This window comes from Ailuropoda melanoleuca, chromosome 10 (assembly GCF_002007445.2).
Source record: "Ailuropoda melanoleuca isolate Jingjing chromosome 10, ASM200744v2, whole genome shotgun sequence".
In the NCBI taxonomy this organism is placed as follows: Eukaryota; Metazoa; Chordata; class Mammalia; order Carnivora; family Ursidae; genus Ailuropoda; species Ailuropoda melanoleuca.
Genome location: NC_048227.1, coordinates 110,498,658 through 110,515,974, shown reverse-complemented (window position 1 = coordinate 110,515,974; position 17,317 = coordinate 110,498,658). Strand labels below are relative to the sequence as shown.

At 41.5% G+C, this 17,317-nt stretch overlaps 1 long non-coding RNA gene across 1 annotated transcript; it reads left to right on the top strand.

Annotated features, from left to right (window-relative positions):
- The first annotated feature begins 1,036 nt into the window (after positions 1-1,036).
- LOC117804051 lies at positions 1,037-10,787 on the top strand. The gene is made up of 3 exons (XR_004628239.1): positions 1,037-1,551; positions 9,338-9,375; positions 10,615-10,787. It is a non-coding gene; the product is annotated as an uncharacterized LOC117804051 (long non-coding RNA).
- The last annotated feature ends 6,530 nt before the right edge of the window (positions 10,788-17,317 follow it).

Below are 17,317 nucleotides of genomic sequence, written 5' to 3'. Positions count from 1 at the left end.
CAGAATTACTTTGGAAGCAGAGAAATTTATGGGGTTTTCCCAGGCAACTGACTGGCAGCAGAGATGAGATTAAGACTCAGTATTCATTTTATTCTATTGGTCTCTCTCTCTCTCTGGATTTTCTTTGTTTTCTACCAGCAAGTCCTCTTGTTTCTTGTACTTCGGTAAATTCCTTTCAAATGAACCTTGATGTTATGAAGAGCTAAGGACTCAAGTCTATCAATGCCATTGAGATTCTTGGGTGAGGATTTTGTATAGATGCTGGTAGTCAAATTTATCCACAAATCATGAGGCTTAATCTCTGATTAATGAAGTTCTGAGTCCAGAGAGCAGACTGTGCTTGTAGTGTTCCGCTACACCCCAAAAAAATGCAAGAGAAGACTCGCTTTTTTTTTTTAATTAAATTCAAGTTAGTTAATATATAGTGCTGCACTGGTTTCAGGAACAGAACCCAGTGATTCATCACCCACATGCAACACCCAGTGCTCATCCCAGCAAGTGCCTCCTTAATGCCCACCCCCTGCCCACTTCCCCTCCAGCAACCCTCAGTGTGTTTTCTATAGTTAAGAGCCTCGTATGGTTTGTCTCCCAAGAGAAGACTTGCTTTTCTCACATTTAACTCAATGCCTTTGACTCAAAAGGATATGGTCTGTACTGCTTTCATTTACCACTGGCAAGGGGTAAATGTATTTTTCTTGTGTCTCGCAGGTAATTCTGCCTTTTTTCTCTTTTGCTCAGAATAGAAATCAAATAAGTCCAAAACAGACCTACCCTATTTGGAGATAAAGGGAAAGTCTATAATTATAATGACTATATTTCATACACCAAAGTTTGAAACATGCTGTAAATAGGGTCTGACCAAATATTTGAATTTAAGGTTGTCTTTGAAATATTAACAGTTGTAAGAGACTTGTTAGGAGTCCCTATTTAACTTTGTTTCTCTTTCTAAATATATTTATTTTTAGTTATTTCAAAAGCTGTAACTGGATTCTGATTTTGTTTATGTTATTGACTCTTTCATATTGGCAGTTTTCATTTATTATTCGAGTTGATTGTTGAGAACCACAGGAGTGATCTGGAAGGTGAGGACGCTGCTGAGCGTTGGTGTTGCTGCGTGTCCTCTCATTTACAATTTTAAGAATAGTCATCTACAAACACCAAGATGTTGGTTAGCTTCTCGGGAAGCCAAACCTGTTGGACTGGACCAGCTCTGTTCTTCCTGCTTCCTGGGAGTGCTGCTATCGACAATTTCTCTGGAACCTTGTCAGGCTTAGAGGACTCTTGTTCCTGGTCTGAGGCTCTGAAAGCCTCATGTCATGAAGTGTTCCCTCCCCATTTGTGGTTTCCTTGTGAAAGCTGTTTGCCACGACCCTGATAAGGCCAGCATTTCTGAGGGGAAGATGTGGGCCTGGAAAGGCACCGAGGACAAGAACAGGGCCAGGGAGAGACTGGGTAGTGTTGAGGAGCCCGTGTGCTTTGCAACAGTCCTTCCTGCAGGCTCTCAAAAGAATATAAATCGGCATCAGGGCTGGTAAGAGCATGGACGCTGAGGTATGATTTTTCCGAGAAATCAGAATTTGCTCGTTTGTGTTGTTTGTTTAGAGGTGGGCTAGGGTATTTGTTGAGACACTCCCTGTGCTCACGGTTTTGACCATAGTTTTCAAGCTCCTGTCATGTTCCAGGCACTTTCCAAGTCCTGGGGATATAGCTGTGAATACAGATATGAAGTCCCTGCTCTCTTGAGGTAGGTAGCAAATCGCCAGAACACATCAGGTGTCGATGAGGAAAACCGAAAGTGTGAGGTAACGGAGTGGTTAGGTGTCAACTTTAGAGGGTTATGGAGGAAATGACATGTGAGCTGAGCGTTGGTAACAGGAGCAAGCCAGGGATTCGGGGGTCCTGGGGATGAGCTTGCAACACACATTTGTTCCCTAAATACCAGCTGAGCTCCATCTCTGTGCCAGGCCCTGGGGTCCAGCCCTGAACAGAACGGACTCCAACCCTCCTGTCAGGAAGCTCGTGTTATAATGGGGAAAGTGAGACAGTCAACACAAGAGGAAGTGTATCTCACGGAGTTGTAGTGTGTTGTACTTACAAGGTGATGAGTGCTGGGCAGAAAGACGAAGCAGTCAGGGGTCTTGTGGGGTGGGGTTAGGGTAGTGCAGGTATCTGAGGAAGGAGCTTCCTCCAGCCGAACAGAAATGAGACAATGCTGCTGTTTTTTCTGAGGCGGAAGCGTAGCTCAGAAGGAGACTGAAGTCCTGACGCTGAAGCCGTCCCTTGCCATAGGCTCCTGGCTGTGCCGTGCTCCTGGCTCTCTGTGAGGGGTGCGCACGGAGGCAGCCCATGTGGGCTCATCAGTTAGCGCTGTCGCTGGTGGAGACATACAGCACATCTGGGCAAATAAAAACTTGTCACAAGAGGGGGCGTTTTAGTTTCAAATTCCTTAACCAGCAATTGGGAAATGGTTAGGCGATTTATGACATACTTGGTATATGAGATATTATCCTGCCATTAAAAGCGGTAACTACGACGTCCTTGTAAGTAACACGGCAGAATATCAGGGCAGAAGGCTAACTGAAAATCAGTGGAACACAGCATTGTTTGTGTGCCACACTTGGGTATGTGAGAACAAGAATATCGTCACGCAGAAGGAAAGCATGCACACTGACACAGCAGGGGCCGTACGCGTGGTTTTCTTTATTTTGTAGACCTGCATAATGGACTCTTATTATTTATTTATTTTTAATTTTAGGACAAAGCTTTGTAATTTAAAATTCTAGTTTAATAAATCCTCTCCCCCCACCTTTTTAAAAAAAGGAATGTCTACCCTGAACCTGGGGCTTGATCTCACGACCCTGAGATTGAGGGCAGCATGCTCCACTGACTGAGCCAGCCGGGTGCCCTGCCCCTCTTCCCTTTTTGCCAGACTTCTCAAAATATTTTATTTTGATAGTAGATGCAATATAGTAATCAACTTAATAGAAGAGAAATCTAAGTGGTAACTTGGTTTGAGTTAGTAAAAAATCAGTCTGTTTGACAGAGTATCTCACTTTTAACTGGCCATGACGACGTCATCTCCTAATTGGTAAGAAATAAAGACAGTGTCTCCATAAGCCACAAATATTTTCAGGCAGTGTGTGGGACAAGGTTGGGAGGTGTGTTGACTTGCTCCCTGCAAAGGACATAAGCCCAGCTGGTGCTGCCTACTGTTTGTAAAGACTGTTGGACAACTAGATGGTGCCTGGCCAGAAGAACCGTATCTGCTGGGCTGTGAAACTGAAACCCCAGGCTTTTTATTTTATTTTTTTTTAAGATTTTATTTCTTTATTTAGAGCTCCTGTGTGTGTGCTTGTGAGGGGGAGGGAGAAGGAGAGAGAATCTCAAGCAGACTCCGTGGGGCTCGATCTCACGGCCCCGAGATCGTGAACTGAGCCAAAACCAAGAATTAGACGCTCAACTGACTGAGCCACCCAGGTGCCCCTGAAACCCCAGGCTTTTTAGACAGAAGTGCACAAAGTCTTTGGGTTCTCTGGAGAAAACCACAGAAAATTATGAGTTCCCTTGGGCTTCATGAAGGTGAAAGGAGTTTTAGCCTTTACACATATGACAAAATTCTAACAAGGCAAATGATACTGAAAGGTGGAGAATTTCCCTCCGAACAGACTGCTGGTAGGGAAAAATGACCAATGCTCTTCTTACTCCACTGGAAGCTTGGAGTAGTGTCACAGTCCTAACAGTTTTCACAGATTGGACGGAAATGTTTACCAGGAAGTTTGGTGTAGGTTGGGGGCACTTTGACTTTCTCTTACACCTTTAATAAATTGACATTGTTCCCTGTCCCTCATAATGCTGTAAGAAAAATAATTCTGGAAGTTTACAGCAGAGAAAACCTAAGTAGCTGTTCAGTGGCTCAAAATTTACAGCCAGTTTGGATCCAGGCCCTCCTGACCCTTCAGCCCCTGTCATGCTCACACTTGCCGTTGCTGTGGGCATGGGTGCTTATGTGTCTGTCCTAAATGCAGAAACCGCCTAGAGGGCAAGATCTTATCTTTGTCATCTGAAGTGACTGCATGCTTTGGTTTATTACGAAGTACAAGCCATATTTTCCTTGAATTCCTCCACTGCCTCATCCATTCATCCATGAATTTTATTATGGAACATTTCAAAGGCACACAAGTTGAGAGACCAGGACAGTGATACCCTATGTGCCCCCCACCAACTTTAGGAGCTCCTCATGGCCGGCCTTATTCATCCCTCCCACCCTCCAGATTACTTTGAAGCACTTCTCAGAGATTCTGTAAAGCTTCATCTGTAAGTATTTCAGACCTGTAAAAGATAATGACCATATGTTAAAATATAATCACAGTATCACAATCATACCTTTAAAAATTAACTGTGAGTCTTCATCAAATATCCAGTCTATGTTCAGATTTCCTCGATTGTCTCATAAATGTCTATTTACAGTTCATTCAAGTCGGGAGCAAAATCAGTCTCTCTCTCTCATTCACTTGAAATTTAATTGTCAAAGAGGCCAGGTGGTTTGTCCTCCAGAGTTCCCTGCTTTCTGGACGTTACTGATTGCATATCTGTAGTTTCTGTAAATGTCTTTTCTTGTAAATTGGTAGATTTAGAGGCTTGATCAGAGGCAGTTCAATTTTCCACTAATAACAGAGCAACAGACGTTTATATGAGCCTTACTATTGCTTAGATGAGCAAATTAGATGTTTCTATTAGTTAAACAAATGCAACAGTGCACCTGGGTTACTAGTCACTTTTCCAGGCAATTTTGGCAGAAACTGACCAACAGGGTTCCAGCACTACTCAGGAGACCCTGACCTCTTAGCAGGGTCTGGGCTCTGATTTCTCCCAACCTGCTCAGCCGAGGAAGGGGGAGGATTCAAAGCCCAGGACCAAAGGAGACATCACAGAAACAAGAGGAGCACATGTGTTTGTCCTTAATATTGGAGCATAAGGCCTGTTCTCTCCAGCTGCTGATTTTACCAGGCTTTCTGAAAGATCTAGTTGTGAACTTACAGGCAACCCCCTTCCTGCTGTAGTAACTTACCGAAGTAGCCAACTTTTCATTCTCTTTATTGTAACAAGTGCTTTTGTGTACTGTGTAGATATCTTTTTGTGATATGACACATATCTCAGAGTATTACTGATTTTTTTAGTTTGTGCCATTATACGATAGCCGTCAGTTCCTTCTTCAGATCATAGGTTCCAGACTCAGATGGCCTCCCCCTCAGGCAGGGCGGATGCCCCTTCCCACGGCGGGGGGGGCGTGGGGCTGGGGGAGCACTCAGTCTCTGCAGGAGCAGCTCCTAGCCGCGCCAGTCCCTGGGCTATGCAGGAAGCCCTTCACAAGGTCTCAGCTGCTTCTTCCCGGCAGTGCCTTTCCTTCCAAGGTTTTTTGCTTTTTGTTAAACTTGGTTTCTACTCTATCTTGTTACCCTGCCCTATAATATAAATGTCACTTGCTTTCTCAAATAGTAAACTTTCCAGCCTGTCTGATCCGCTGGCCTGCTCTGGTGAGCCCTCTTACACTTGAGCCCCTCTATTCAACACCGTTTCCTGTGCTTGCTTTGGTTAACACCTAAGGGGTAAGAGCAGTAATGCCCTGTGAGTCTCAAGTCATCTCTGCCATTATCTGTACTATCCCTGTGTTGGGACTATTTTTGGTAGAGCGCCTCAGTGACAGCTGTGGGACACATTTAACCTGCCAGCTGGAATGTCTTACAAAATGCCCTTCATGTCCCAGCTTCTGTACATGGTTCTGCCCGGGCACAAATGGCAACAGGGTAAGTGTGACTGGTACCTCTCGGGGGAGGCTCAGGTGGTCCAGATTCCCTTTTAGAAACTTCAGAGTCAAGCTATTCTAGTGATGACTGCTCACTCCAGCTGCCACGCCTACTCCCTGCTGGCGGGCAGGGACTTGGATCCCTGAGGGCCTTAAAAGGAAAGGACTTGGGAAGTGCTGCCCTGAGTCAGACCGTGGGCTGCACAGGCCGGCGCTTCTCTCTGAGGGCAGTGCCAAGGGAACAGTTCATGGGGGCGAGAGGGTGTCCTCCCAGAGCCTGGCCTCAAAATAGCTTGGCTGTCCTGAGCTTCCCTAATAGCCTGCCATGAATCAATCACCCGCAATCTATGTAAAGCCATTGAACACTATTTATAGTTTATGTTTGTGCCACCATGAAGGGCAGTTAAATTCAAACTATCATTCCTGAGGCATTTTGTTCTTCTCCCTTGTTTTCCTAAAACTAAAACTGTCTTTAGGTTTTAGGGCTGTCCTCTTGCCTCTCTGACCTGGGACAACATGGAATGTCGCGAGTCCCATCAACTTGTGAATGTACCTCAGGGGGTCCAGCTGACACGGAGGGCGACCATTCACTGTCACGGACACTTTCAGTTGGGGTACTGGAAGGGGCCACAGGTCGCCCATGAGACCTCAGTGTATGTGCAGACACTAAGTATCTTGCCTTTTGGAGTAGATTCCATCTCAAAAATGGTTATCCCGATTTCCTTCAGGACTACAATCCAAAATAAGCTTTTATAGGGAGAATATTCCACACAAATGTGGCCAATGACCTGGGCTGGGCCACAGCCACCCTCCCTTTCTCTACTGCACTATAGCTGTCACAAATGCATGTGGCAGGATGTCAAATTAGGGAGGATGCTAAGAAAAGTTATGGATTGGAAGTGAATTTATGCAAATTTCCTTCCAGAGAGTTGGAGCTGGGTTCACTCAGCAGCCTGGGCGGGCTTGGACGACAAGAGGAGCTCAAGGTGTCCAATGAGCTCCTGGGAGTTTAAAAGCTATCAGGTTAGAGTGGGGTCCAGATAATATTTTGTAAAATCTAATAGAAATTGGACATTTACATGAAACAGGGCCCAAGGACTAGGGAGACCATTCCCATTTAAAGAACAGTGATGGAGTCAGCCCCCTAGGGCCCCTCTTCTCAGGTTTGCACTGTGGTCTGCCCCTCACACACGTGCCAGAGTGAACACTGGGAATCGCTGTGGTACAGCCAAGCGCACATTGTGGTGCCCTCTCTCACACTCACTTTTCTGGCAACACCATGCTTATTGTTGCCCAAAGACACTTGCAGCATTTCTGGTTGTAGGCTCTGGAGTCCAATCCCATCACTCCCCTGCTGTGTGGTCTTGGGCAAAGGACTGGACACAGGGAAGCTGTGCTTTCCTCCCCTGTGAGATAGGGTAATACCCCCATATCTCTGAGTACTTCATCAGAGTGAGGAGTAACTGAGCTACTGTGTGTGCGTGCTGGCCTGGAGCCTGACACATAGCACAGCCTCGGGGAGTTACAGTTATTAGATTAGGGCCTCAATGGTTTTCCTGTGCTCCAGAGGGGACTGCAGTCCACCCCACCCCGACCTGCCTGGGAACTCTTATTTACCCTTCAAATCCTTCAAGTTCTGGCTCAGGGCAGCCACCCCTGACCCCTGCCCTTCCCAACCCCCACCTCCTAATTCACTGTCCTCTCTCCTCCTGCACACACGTTCTGCACAGGGTGACTGTGCACGTGTTGTCGGCCGTTAGCCCGGAGGGCAAGGACTTCACCCGCTTAGCGTCCTGGCTCCAGATCCACGTCCACCATTACTGCTTAATAAATATTGTTAAACTAGTTAATCACATCAATTTAGTGGGTTCTTGGATAAAGCTTTGGCTGGCAACTATAAATGTCTTTGATTCTTGAAGAATTCATTGTTACTAAATCCAGTTCTGTAGGAAAACCCTGCCCGGCACAGTGTGGATCAGTGGGGATGGGGTTGAAAAGATCAAAAGAATTCTTGGTGGTAGGAAGTTGGAGGAACCACTGAGCTAGCCTCTCCTCCCATCCCAGCGGAGGCTTGATCTCCAAATTAACCATTTGTTTTGTGCTTACGGGGGCAGCAGCTGCCACAAGAGGTGAGGATACAGTGCTTTGCAGCTGACCAGTACCCTTCCTGAATCAGCGTCCCTCCTCCAGCAGGCGTGCACCCTTGTTGGCTTTCTCTGACCGGGCCTCCAGCCTCTGGCCACTCCCTAAGGTCCCTTGGGGTCACTTTGCTGCCTACAGCCCTGAGATTTGGGAACAGCTCCTCTCCCCTTCTGCCTCTGTTCAGCAATTAAAGTTCCATACGTGCAAAATGGAGTAAATGATCCAGTATGATATGGTGACTGTTTTTAGACCCCAGAACTTTATTTTTAATTGGTGTTTAATAACCTTGTATTTGAACTAAAATGATAAAATCCAATCGTGGGTCCTTATCCTTCAGTATCTCAAGAAATCAGTTTTCCCAAGCATATGGTTTTTCTTTTTTTTTCTTTTTTTTTTTTTTTTTAGGGATTTCATTTATTTATTTATTTGAGGGGAGTGGTGTGAGCATAAGCAGGGGAGGGTGAGGGAGGGGAAAGAATCCACACTCGGCACAGAGCTTATAGGTCTTGATCTTGCAACCCTGAATCATGATCTGAGCCGAAACCAAGAGTCGGACCCCTAACTGAGCACCCAGGCAGGTGCCCATGGCTCCTCCAGTTTTATCCACCATGTGTAAGTTACCATTTTGCATACTGGTTTGATAGATGAGAACCTTCTCTCTCTCTCTCTCTCTCTCTCACACACACACACACACACCTATCCAAAAAAAAATCCACTTTCTTGGAATCCATCTTCCTATTCCCAGTCCTAAACTAGTCCAAGGAGTCATGGAAACCAATTTCTCTTCCCTGTCTCCATTGCTACTTGAGTCCTAGTGCAGACTCTGCTGGTCCTGAGCCTGGATGACTCCAGTAATCTCACCAATATCCTGGCCTTCACATCTTTGCCTCACTCCCTCTGCTCCTCATGGGGCAACAGGTGCAATCTTCCTTAAATGCAAACCTGACCATGCCATTTCCCTCCTTGAAGTTCTTCGTGGCTTTTATTTTCACTCACTGTAAAACATAAACATACAATAGAATTAACTCTTTTAGGTGCACTCGTATGTGTTTTGACAAATATATACAGTTGGTAACAACCACCACAATCAAGATACAGAAGTGTGGCTTCTCCTCACGAAAATCACCTGTGACCTCTCCCCCGACCTCCAGCCCTTGGCACCCATGGATCTATTTTCCATTCATTTAGTTTGCCTTTTCCAGAATATCATATAAAAGGAATCATACACCTAAGTATTTAATTTTTTTAAGTGATTGCAGATGGTACTGTATTTTTACTTTTGGTGTCCATGTATTCATATCTGGTATATAGAACTATTACTGGTTTCTGTCTGTCTTGTATCCTGCAACCTTACTGGATTCCCATATTAGTTTTAGGTGTTTCTTTTTGCAGGTTCCTTGGGACTTTCTATGTAAACAGTCAAGTTGTCTGTAAGTTTTATTTCTTCCTTTTCAACCTGTATACCTTTTATTTCCTGTTCTGGCTTTATTGCACTGGTTAGAACTTCCAGCACTATGTAAAGCAGAGTAGTGAGAACAGACATTCTTGCCTTATTTCCAATCTTAGAGAGAAAGCATTTAGTCTTTCACCATGAAGTATAATGTTGGCTGTAGGTTTTTTGTAGATGTTCTTTTTAAAGTTGAGGAAGGACCCCTCTCTTCTTATTTTTCTGAGACTTTTTAATCATGAATGGATGTTGGATTTTGTCAAATGCTTTTCAATTGCACATCAATTGATATGACCATATGACTTCTTCTGAACGTGTTAATTTGGTGAATTATTTCAAATTAAAAATGATATCATTTGATATAATTGATATAATTTAAATTAGATTTAAAAATTATTAATTTTGAATATTAAACCAGCATTACACTTCTAGAATAAACCTCACTTGGTCATGGTGTATAATTCTTTTCATGTATTGCTGAATACTATTTGGCAATATTCATGGTACCTATATTCATGAGAGATATTTGTCTATGAATTTCATTTTTTTGGTACTGTCTTTATCTGCTTTTGAATAAGGGAAATACTAGATTCATAAAATTAATTGGGAAGTGTTCCCTCCTCTTCTGTTTTCTGAAAGATATTGTACAGAATTGGTGTTAGCTCTTCTTTAAACATTTGGTAGAATTATCCAGTGAAACCATCTGGGCCTGGTGATTTCTTTTTTAAGTTATGAATTCAATGTTGAGAGTTATAGGGCTAATCATTATGCAACTAATGAATCAGGAACACTACACCAAAAACTGAAGATGTACTATATGTTGGCTAACTGAAGATAATAATAAAAAAATCTAAAAAAAAAGTTACAGGGCTCTTCAAATGAGTGATTTCATATTGAATGAGTTGTGGGAGGTTGTATTTTTCAGTTGGTCTATTTCATCTAAATTGTCAAATTTATGTGCATAGAGTTGTCCGTAATGTTCCCTTTTGACCCATGGGATGTCTCACGTCTTTAGTGACATTTCCTGTTTCATTCCTGATATTGGTAATTTGTGTCTTCTCTCTCTCTCTGTTTTGCTAAAGGTTTGGCAATTTTATTGATCTTTTCAAAGAATAAGTTTCTGTCTTAATGTTTTTTTCTTAGTGTTTTAAATTTAAATGATTTCTGCTCTTTATTATTTTCTTCTTTCTGCTGGCTTTGTGTTTATTTTATTCTTTTCTAGGTTCTTGAAAAGGGAGCTTAGATTATTGATTTGAGACACACAGACTGTGTCCTCCAACCCTAGCAGACTTAAACCAGAAATCAATAACAGAAGAAAGAAAAATAACAGGAAAATCTCAGAGATGAAGCCTCCAGGAAAATAAAACAAACACATTGATCTAAATAAAAATGATATATAACAGGTCATATTTATGTGTATGTTTCTAAATCTTTTAAATTTGTTGAAATCTTGTCTTTCCTTCCTTCCTTCCTTCCTTCCTTCCTTCCTTCCTTCCTTCCTTCCTTCCTTCCTTCCTTCCTTCCTTTCTCCTCTAAGATATCTTGGTATATCTTCTATGGGCACTTGAAAAGAACATGTATTCTCTGTTGGTGGGACTGTTGTTATAAATATTGATTAAAGCTTACTGGCTGGTTTACGGTTGTTGAGAGAGGGATGTTCTCTTCTCCAACTGTAATAGTGGATTCTTCTGTTTCCCCTTTCAGTTCTAAAAGTTTTTGCATCATATATATTGAAGCTTTGTTGTTTGGTGCATACCAATTTAGGGTTGCCATGTCTTCTTGGTGGACTGGCCCTTTTATCATTGTATAATGACTAATTAGGGCTCTGGTAATTTTCTTTGCTCTGAAGTCTACTTTATTTGATAGTAATATAACCACTTCTGCTTTCCTTTGATTACTATTTGCATAATACATATATTTCAACCTTAATACTTTCTGCCTATTTCATTATATTTGAAGTACTTGAAAACAGCAAATGTGAGGTCATGCTTTTTAATTCTCTCTACCAATCTTTTTTCTAATTGGAGTGTTTAGACCATTTACAAGTAATTAAATTGTTGATGTTAGGGTTTAAGTTGCCAGCTTCTTTTTTATTTTCTATTTGTTATCTCTGAGTTTTGTCTCTTTGTTTTCTTTTTCTTAACTTTTTGTAGATTACCATTTTTTTTTTACAATTCCATTTTGATTAACCTATATTGTTTTTTAATTGTGTCTCTTTATATAGTTTTTCTACTGATTACATTATTTATAGAATGATTCAAAATTCCTTCTTTTCTTCATTCCGATTTATTTAGAGAACTTTCTTTAGCCATTAATTTAGGATAGGTCAGCTGGCAACAAATTCTCTTAATTGTCCTTCATTTGAACAGGTCTTTACTTCCCCTTCATATTTTCTCTGGATATGTGATTCTTGGTGGACAGTTCTTTTCTTTCAGAACTTGAAAAATGTGTTGCTTTCTTGATTTCTGATGAGAAATCTACTGTCATTTGAACTGTTTTCCTCTATAGGTAAGGTGTCATTTTCTTGCTGCTTTCAAAATTTTTTCCTTGTCTTTAATTTTCAGTAGTTGAGTTATGATGTGTCTTGATGTGGATTTCTTTGGGGTTATCCTGCCTGGGGTTCACTTAACTTTTTGAATCTATAGATTTATATATCTCTTGATAAATTTGGGAAACAGCTATCATCATCATCATCATCATCATCATTATTTAGTACTTTTATGTCTCCCCCTTTCTTCTCTCTTTTTGACATGCCAAGGATATGAATATTAGATCTTTGGTTATGGTCCTACAGGTCCCTGAGGCTCTGTTCTTGCTTTTTTTTTTCAAGCCTTATTTTCTTTCTGTTGTTCAGATTGGATAATTTCTATTTTTCTCTCTTCTTGTTCAACTGTTCTTTCCTCTATCCCCTCCATTTGCTCTTGAGTCTATCCGTTGAATTTTTTATTTCATTAATGTATTTTTTCAGTTTGAAAATCTCCATTTGATTCTTCTTATATCTTCTATTTTTTTGCTGAGATTTTGTATTTTTCCATTTATTTTTAGTGCTTTTTATGTTGCCTGTGGAAGCATTTTTATGATGATTTAAAAATCATGGTCAGATTATTCTAACATCTCTGTCAGTGTCAGAAACAAATCCTTGTTGTTTCAGTATCTCACCAACTTGTGATATTGTCACACTTTTTTTTTTAAAGCCATTCTGCTAAGTGTGTAGTGGTATCACATTGTGGTTTTAATTTGCATTTTACTAATGACTAATGATGTTGAAAATCTTTTGCTTGTTTTTTATAATAAATTGTTTCTTTTTTTTTTAAATTTTATTTTATTATATTATGTTAATCACCATACAGTACATCCCCAGATTCCGATGTAAAGTTTGATGCTTCATTAGTTGCGTATAACACCCAGTGCACCATGCAATACGTGCCCTCCTTACTACCCATCACCAGTCTATCCCATTCCCCCACCCCCTCCCCTCTGAAGTCTTCAGTTTGTTTCTCATAGTCCATAGTCTCTCATGTTTCATTCCCCCTTCTGATTACCCCCCTTTTCTTTATCCCTTTCTTCCCCTACCGATCATCCTAGTTCTTATGTTCCATAGATGAGAGAAATCATATGATAATTGTCTTTCTCTGCTTGACTTATTTCACTTAGCATTATCTCCTCCAGTGCCGTCCATGTTGCAGCAAATGTTGAGAATTCGTTCTTTCTGATAGCTGAGTAATATTCCATTGTATATATGGACCACAGCTTCTTAATCCAGTCATCTGTTGAAGGGCATCTCGGCTCCTTCCATGATTTGGCTATTGTGGACAATGCAGCTATGAACATTGGGGTGCATATGGCCCTTCTCTTTACTACGTCTGTATCTTTGGGGTAAACACCCAGTAGTGCAATGGCTGGGTCATAGGGTAGTTCAATTTTTAACTTTTTAAGGGACCTCCACACTGTTTTCCAGAGTGGCTGTACCAACTTGCATTCCCACCAACAATGTAGGAGGGATCCCCTTTCTCCACATCCTCTCCAACAATTGTTGTTTCTTGCCTTGTCTATCTTTGCCATTCTAACTGGCGTAAGGTGGTATCTCAGTGTGGTTTTGATTTGAATTTCCCTGATGGCTAATGATTTTGAACATTTTTTCATGTGTCTGTTAGCCATTTGTATGTCTTCATTGGAAAAGTGTCTGTTCATATCTTCTGCCCATTTTATGATTTGTTTATTTGTTTCTCGTGTATTGAGTTTGAGAAGTTCTTTGTAGATCTTGGATACCAGTCCTTTATCTGTGGTGTCCTTTGCAAATATATTCTCCCATTCCGTGGGCTGTCTCTTAGTTTTTTTGACTGTTTCCTTGGCTGTGCAGAAGCTCTTTATCCTGATAAAGTCCCATAAGTTCATTTTATCTTTTATTTCTCTTGCCTTTGGAGATGTGTCGTGAAAAAGGTTGCTCTGGCCGATGTCATAGAAGTTGTTGCCTATGTTCTCCTCTAGAATTTTGATGGATTCCTGTCTCACATTGAGGTCTTTCATCCATTTGGAGTTTATTTTTGTGTATGGTGTGAGAGAGTGGTCAAGTTTCATTCTTTTGCATGTAGCTGTCCAATTTTCCCAGCACCATTTATTGAAGAGACTGTCTTTTTTCCACCGGATGTTTTTTCCTGCTTTATCAAAGATTAGTTGCCCAAAGAGCCGAGGGTCCATTTCTGGGTTCTCTATTCTGTTCCATTGGTCGATGTGTCTGTTTTTGTGCCAGTACCATGCTGTCTTTGTGATCACAGCTTTGTAGTACAGCTCGAAATCCGGCATTGTGATGCCCCCAGCTTTGTTTTTCCTTTTCAACAGTTCCTTGGAGATTCGGGGCCTTTTCTGGTTCCATACAAATTTAAGGACTATTTGTTCCAGTTCTTTGAAAAATGTCCTCGGTATTTTGATCGGGATAGCATTGAAAGTGTAGATTGCTCTGGGTAGTATGGACATTTTAACTATGTTAATTCTTCCAATCCATGAGCATGGAATATTTTTCCATCTTTTTATGTCTTCCTCAATATCTTTCAAAAGTGATCTATAGTTTCTAGCATATAGGTCCTTTACGTCTCTGGTTAAGTTAATTCCAAGGTAACGCATGGTTTTTGGTGTTATTGTAAATGGGATGGATTCCCTAATTTCTCTTTCTTCAGTCTCGTTATTCGTGTATAGAAATGCAACTGATTTCTGGGCATTGATTTTGTATCCTGCCACCTTACTGAATTGTTCTATAACTTCTAATAGTTTGGGAGTGGATTCCTTTGGGTTTTCCATATAGAGTATCATGTCATCTGCAAAGAGAGACAGTTTGACTTCTTCTTTGCCGATTTGGATACCTTTGATCCCTTTTTGTCTTCTGATTGCTGTTGCAAGGACTTCTAGTACTATGTTGAATAATAGTGGCGAGAGTGGGCATCCTTGTCGTGTTCCTGATCTTAAGGGAAAGGCTTCCAGCTTTTCCCCATTGAGAATAATGCTTGCAGTAGGCTTTTCATAGATGGCTTTTATGAGATTGAGAAATGTACCCTCTATTCCTACACTCTGAAGGGTTTTAATCAGGAAAGGATGCTGTATTTTGTCAAATGCTTTTTCTGCATCAATTGTTTTTTATAATAAATTGTTTCTTTTCTTATCATTGCATCTTCATTAGTTTTTAAAAAGCTCCCTAGCATCTGTAACAATCATTGGCATAGCATATGGGGTCCTGTAGAATATGACCATTGCCTGTATTTCCAACTTCATCTTCCAGTTGAGTATTGCCTTGATGGCCTTTCTCATGATTGAAAAAATATAATATCATAGAAGACTTCCTTCATAGTCCTACTCCCAAATCTATAACCCTATCTACACCTGTCACTCTTTATTCCATTCTAATACAACTGAAGAGGTGTCTCTCCTCCTTTTTTTAATTAATTAATTAATTTTTAAAAAGTTCCATGATTTATTACTTGCATATAACACCCAGTGCACCATGCAATACGTGCCCTCCTTAATACCCATCACCAGCCTATCCCATTCCCCCCTGCCCCACCGAAGCCCTCAGTTTGTTTCTCAGAGTCCACAGTCTTTCACGGTTCCTTCCCTCTTCTGTTTCCCCCCCCTTTCTTCTTCCCTTTCTCCTCCTACTGATCTTCCTGCTATTTCTTATGTTCCATAAATGAGTGAAACCAAATGATAATTGCCTTTCTCTGCTTGACTTATTTCGCTTAGTATTATCTCCTCCAGTCCTGTCCATGTTGCAGCAAATGTTGAGAAATCATTCTTTTTGATGGCTGAGTAACATTCCATTATATATATGGACCACAGCTTCTTAATCCAGTCATCTGTTGAAGGGCATCTCGGCTCCTTCCACGATTTAGCTATTGTGGACAATGCTGCTATGAACATTGGGGTGCATATGGCCCTTCTCTTCACTACGTCTGTATCTTTGGGGTAAACACCCAGTAGTGCAATGGCTGGGTCATAGGGTAGCTCAATTTTTAACTTTTTAAGGGACCTCCACACTGTTTTCCAGAGTGGCTGTACCAACTTGCATTCCCACCAACAATGTAGGAGGGATCCCCTTTCTCCACATCCTCTCCAACAATTGTTGTTTCCTGCCTTGTCAATTTTTGCCATTCTAACTGGCGTAAGGTGTTATCTCAGTGTGGTTTTGATTTGAATTTCCCTGATGGCTGATGATTTTGAACATTTTTTCTTGTGTCTGTCAGCCATTTGTATGTCTTCATTGGGAAAGTGTCTGTTCATATCTTCTGCCCATTTTTTGATTTGTTTATTTGTTTCTTGTGTATTAAGTTTGAGAAGTTCTTTGTCTCTCCTCCTAACAAAGATCTATTCTTTTACAGGAGTTTTTGATTCCATTCCCTCTCACATTGTCTAGGACTTCTTTCCTTCCATTATTCCCTTTTCTGTCGTGTACAGTTGATCTTCCGTTAGGACTTGATCATTCTTACCAGTAAACTAATGTGCTCTGGTATAACCCATCACAAGGAAACAAGAGAACCTCTCTTGCCCCATAATTCCCTTCCAGCTACTGTTTCCTTACTCTGATCCTCTTTATACTCAAATTTCTCAAACACATTTTTTATAAATGCTGGTCCCACTTCTTCCTTTCCTGTTCCGTCTTTCTTGCCCTCTGATCCACTGAAGAGCTCTTGTCAAGCCACCACTGATCTCCTTGGGCAAAATCTAATGAAGAATTCTCTTGCTTTACCACTGCCTTCTGTTTTGAAGCAACCTCTTGTCTTAGCTTTGGTGATGCCATATTCCCTTGTGTTTTCTCCTGTCTCACTAGCTGCCCCCATGCACCTTCTCCTTTTCTCTCCATCTTCTAGTTGTGGATGTTTCTCAGGGTTCGTAAGGCTACTCTTGAAGAAAATTATATTACACTGCATGAAGCTATCTTTTCATTGAAAAGGAGCCCATGATTGTATGATGAGTTAAAATTCTACTGACCACCCACATGCATCCCTATTCTCCCCAGAACTAACTGCATGCCGGGCCTGTAGCTCTCCAGCCGCCCCATGTCTCCAGGCCCCTGGCTGCCTAGCCTCATCTCCCTTCCCAGATGAGATGTATTCATGCTGTTAGAAAAGCTTTCCTCAGCGCTGCCAGTATCAGCCTCTATCTCTCTCAGCTACCCTGTCTGAGTATTCTTTTTCACAGCAAACTGATTATTGTGTTCCTAGTAATTAACACCATCTGCAATTACTCGTTCATACCACTTGAGGATAATCAGCCCCTGCCATTAAATTAAACCCTTTGGAGGCAGCAACTCTGTCCCGTGTTTGGAACAAACAGGGCACATGAGAGCAGTGCCATAACAACTCCAGTGAAGCCAGCACTTGGGTACACATTCCTATGTACATGCACAGAGGCTACGTGTACACATACTCATGAATTCA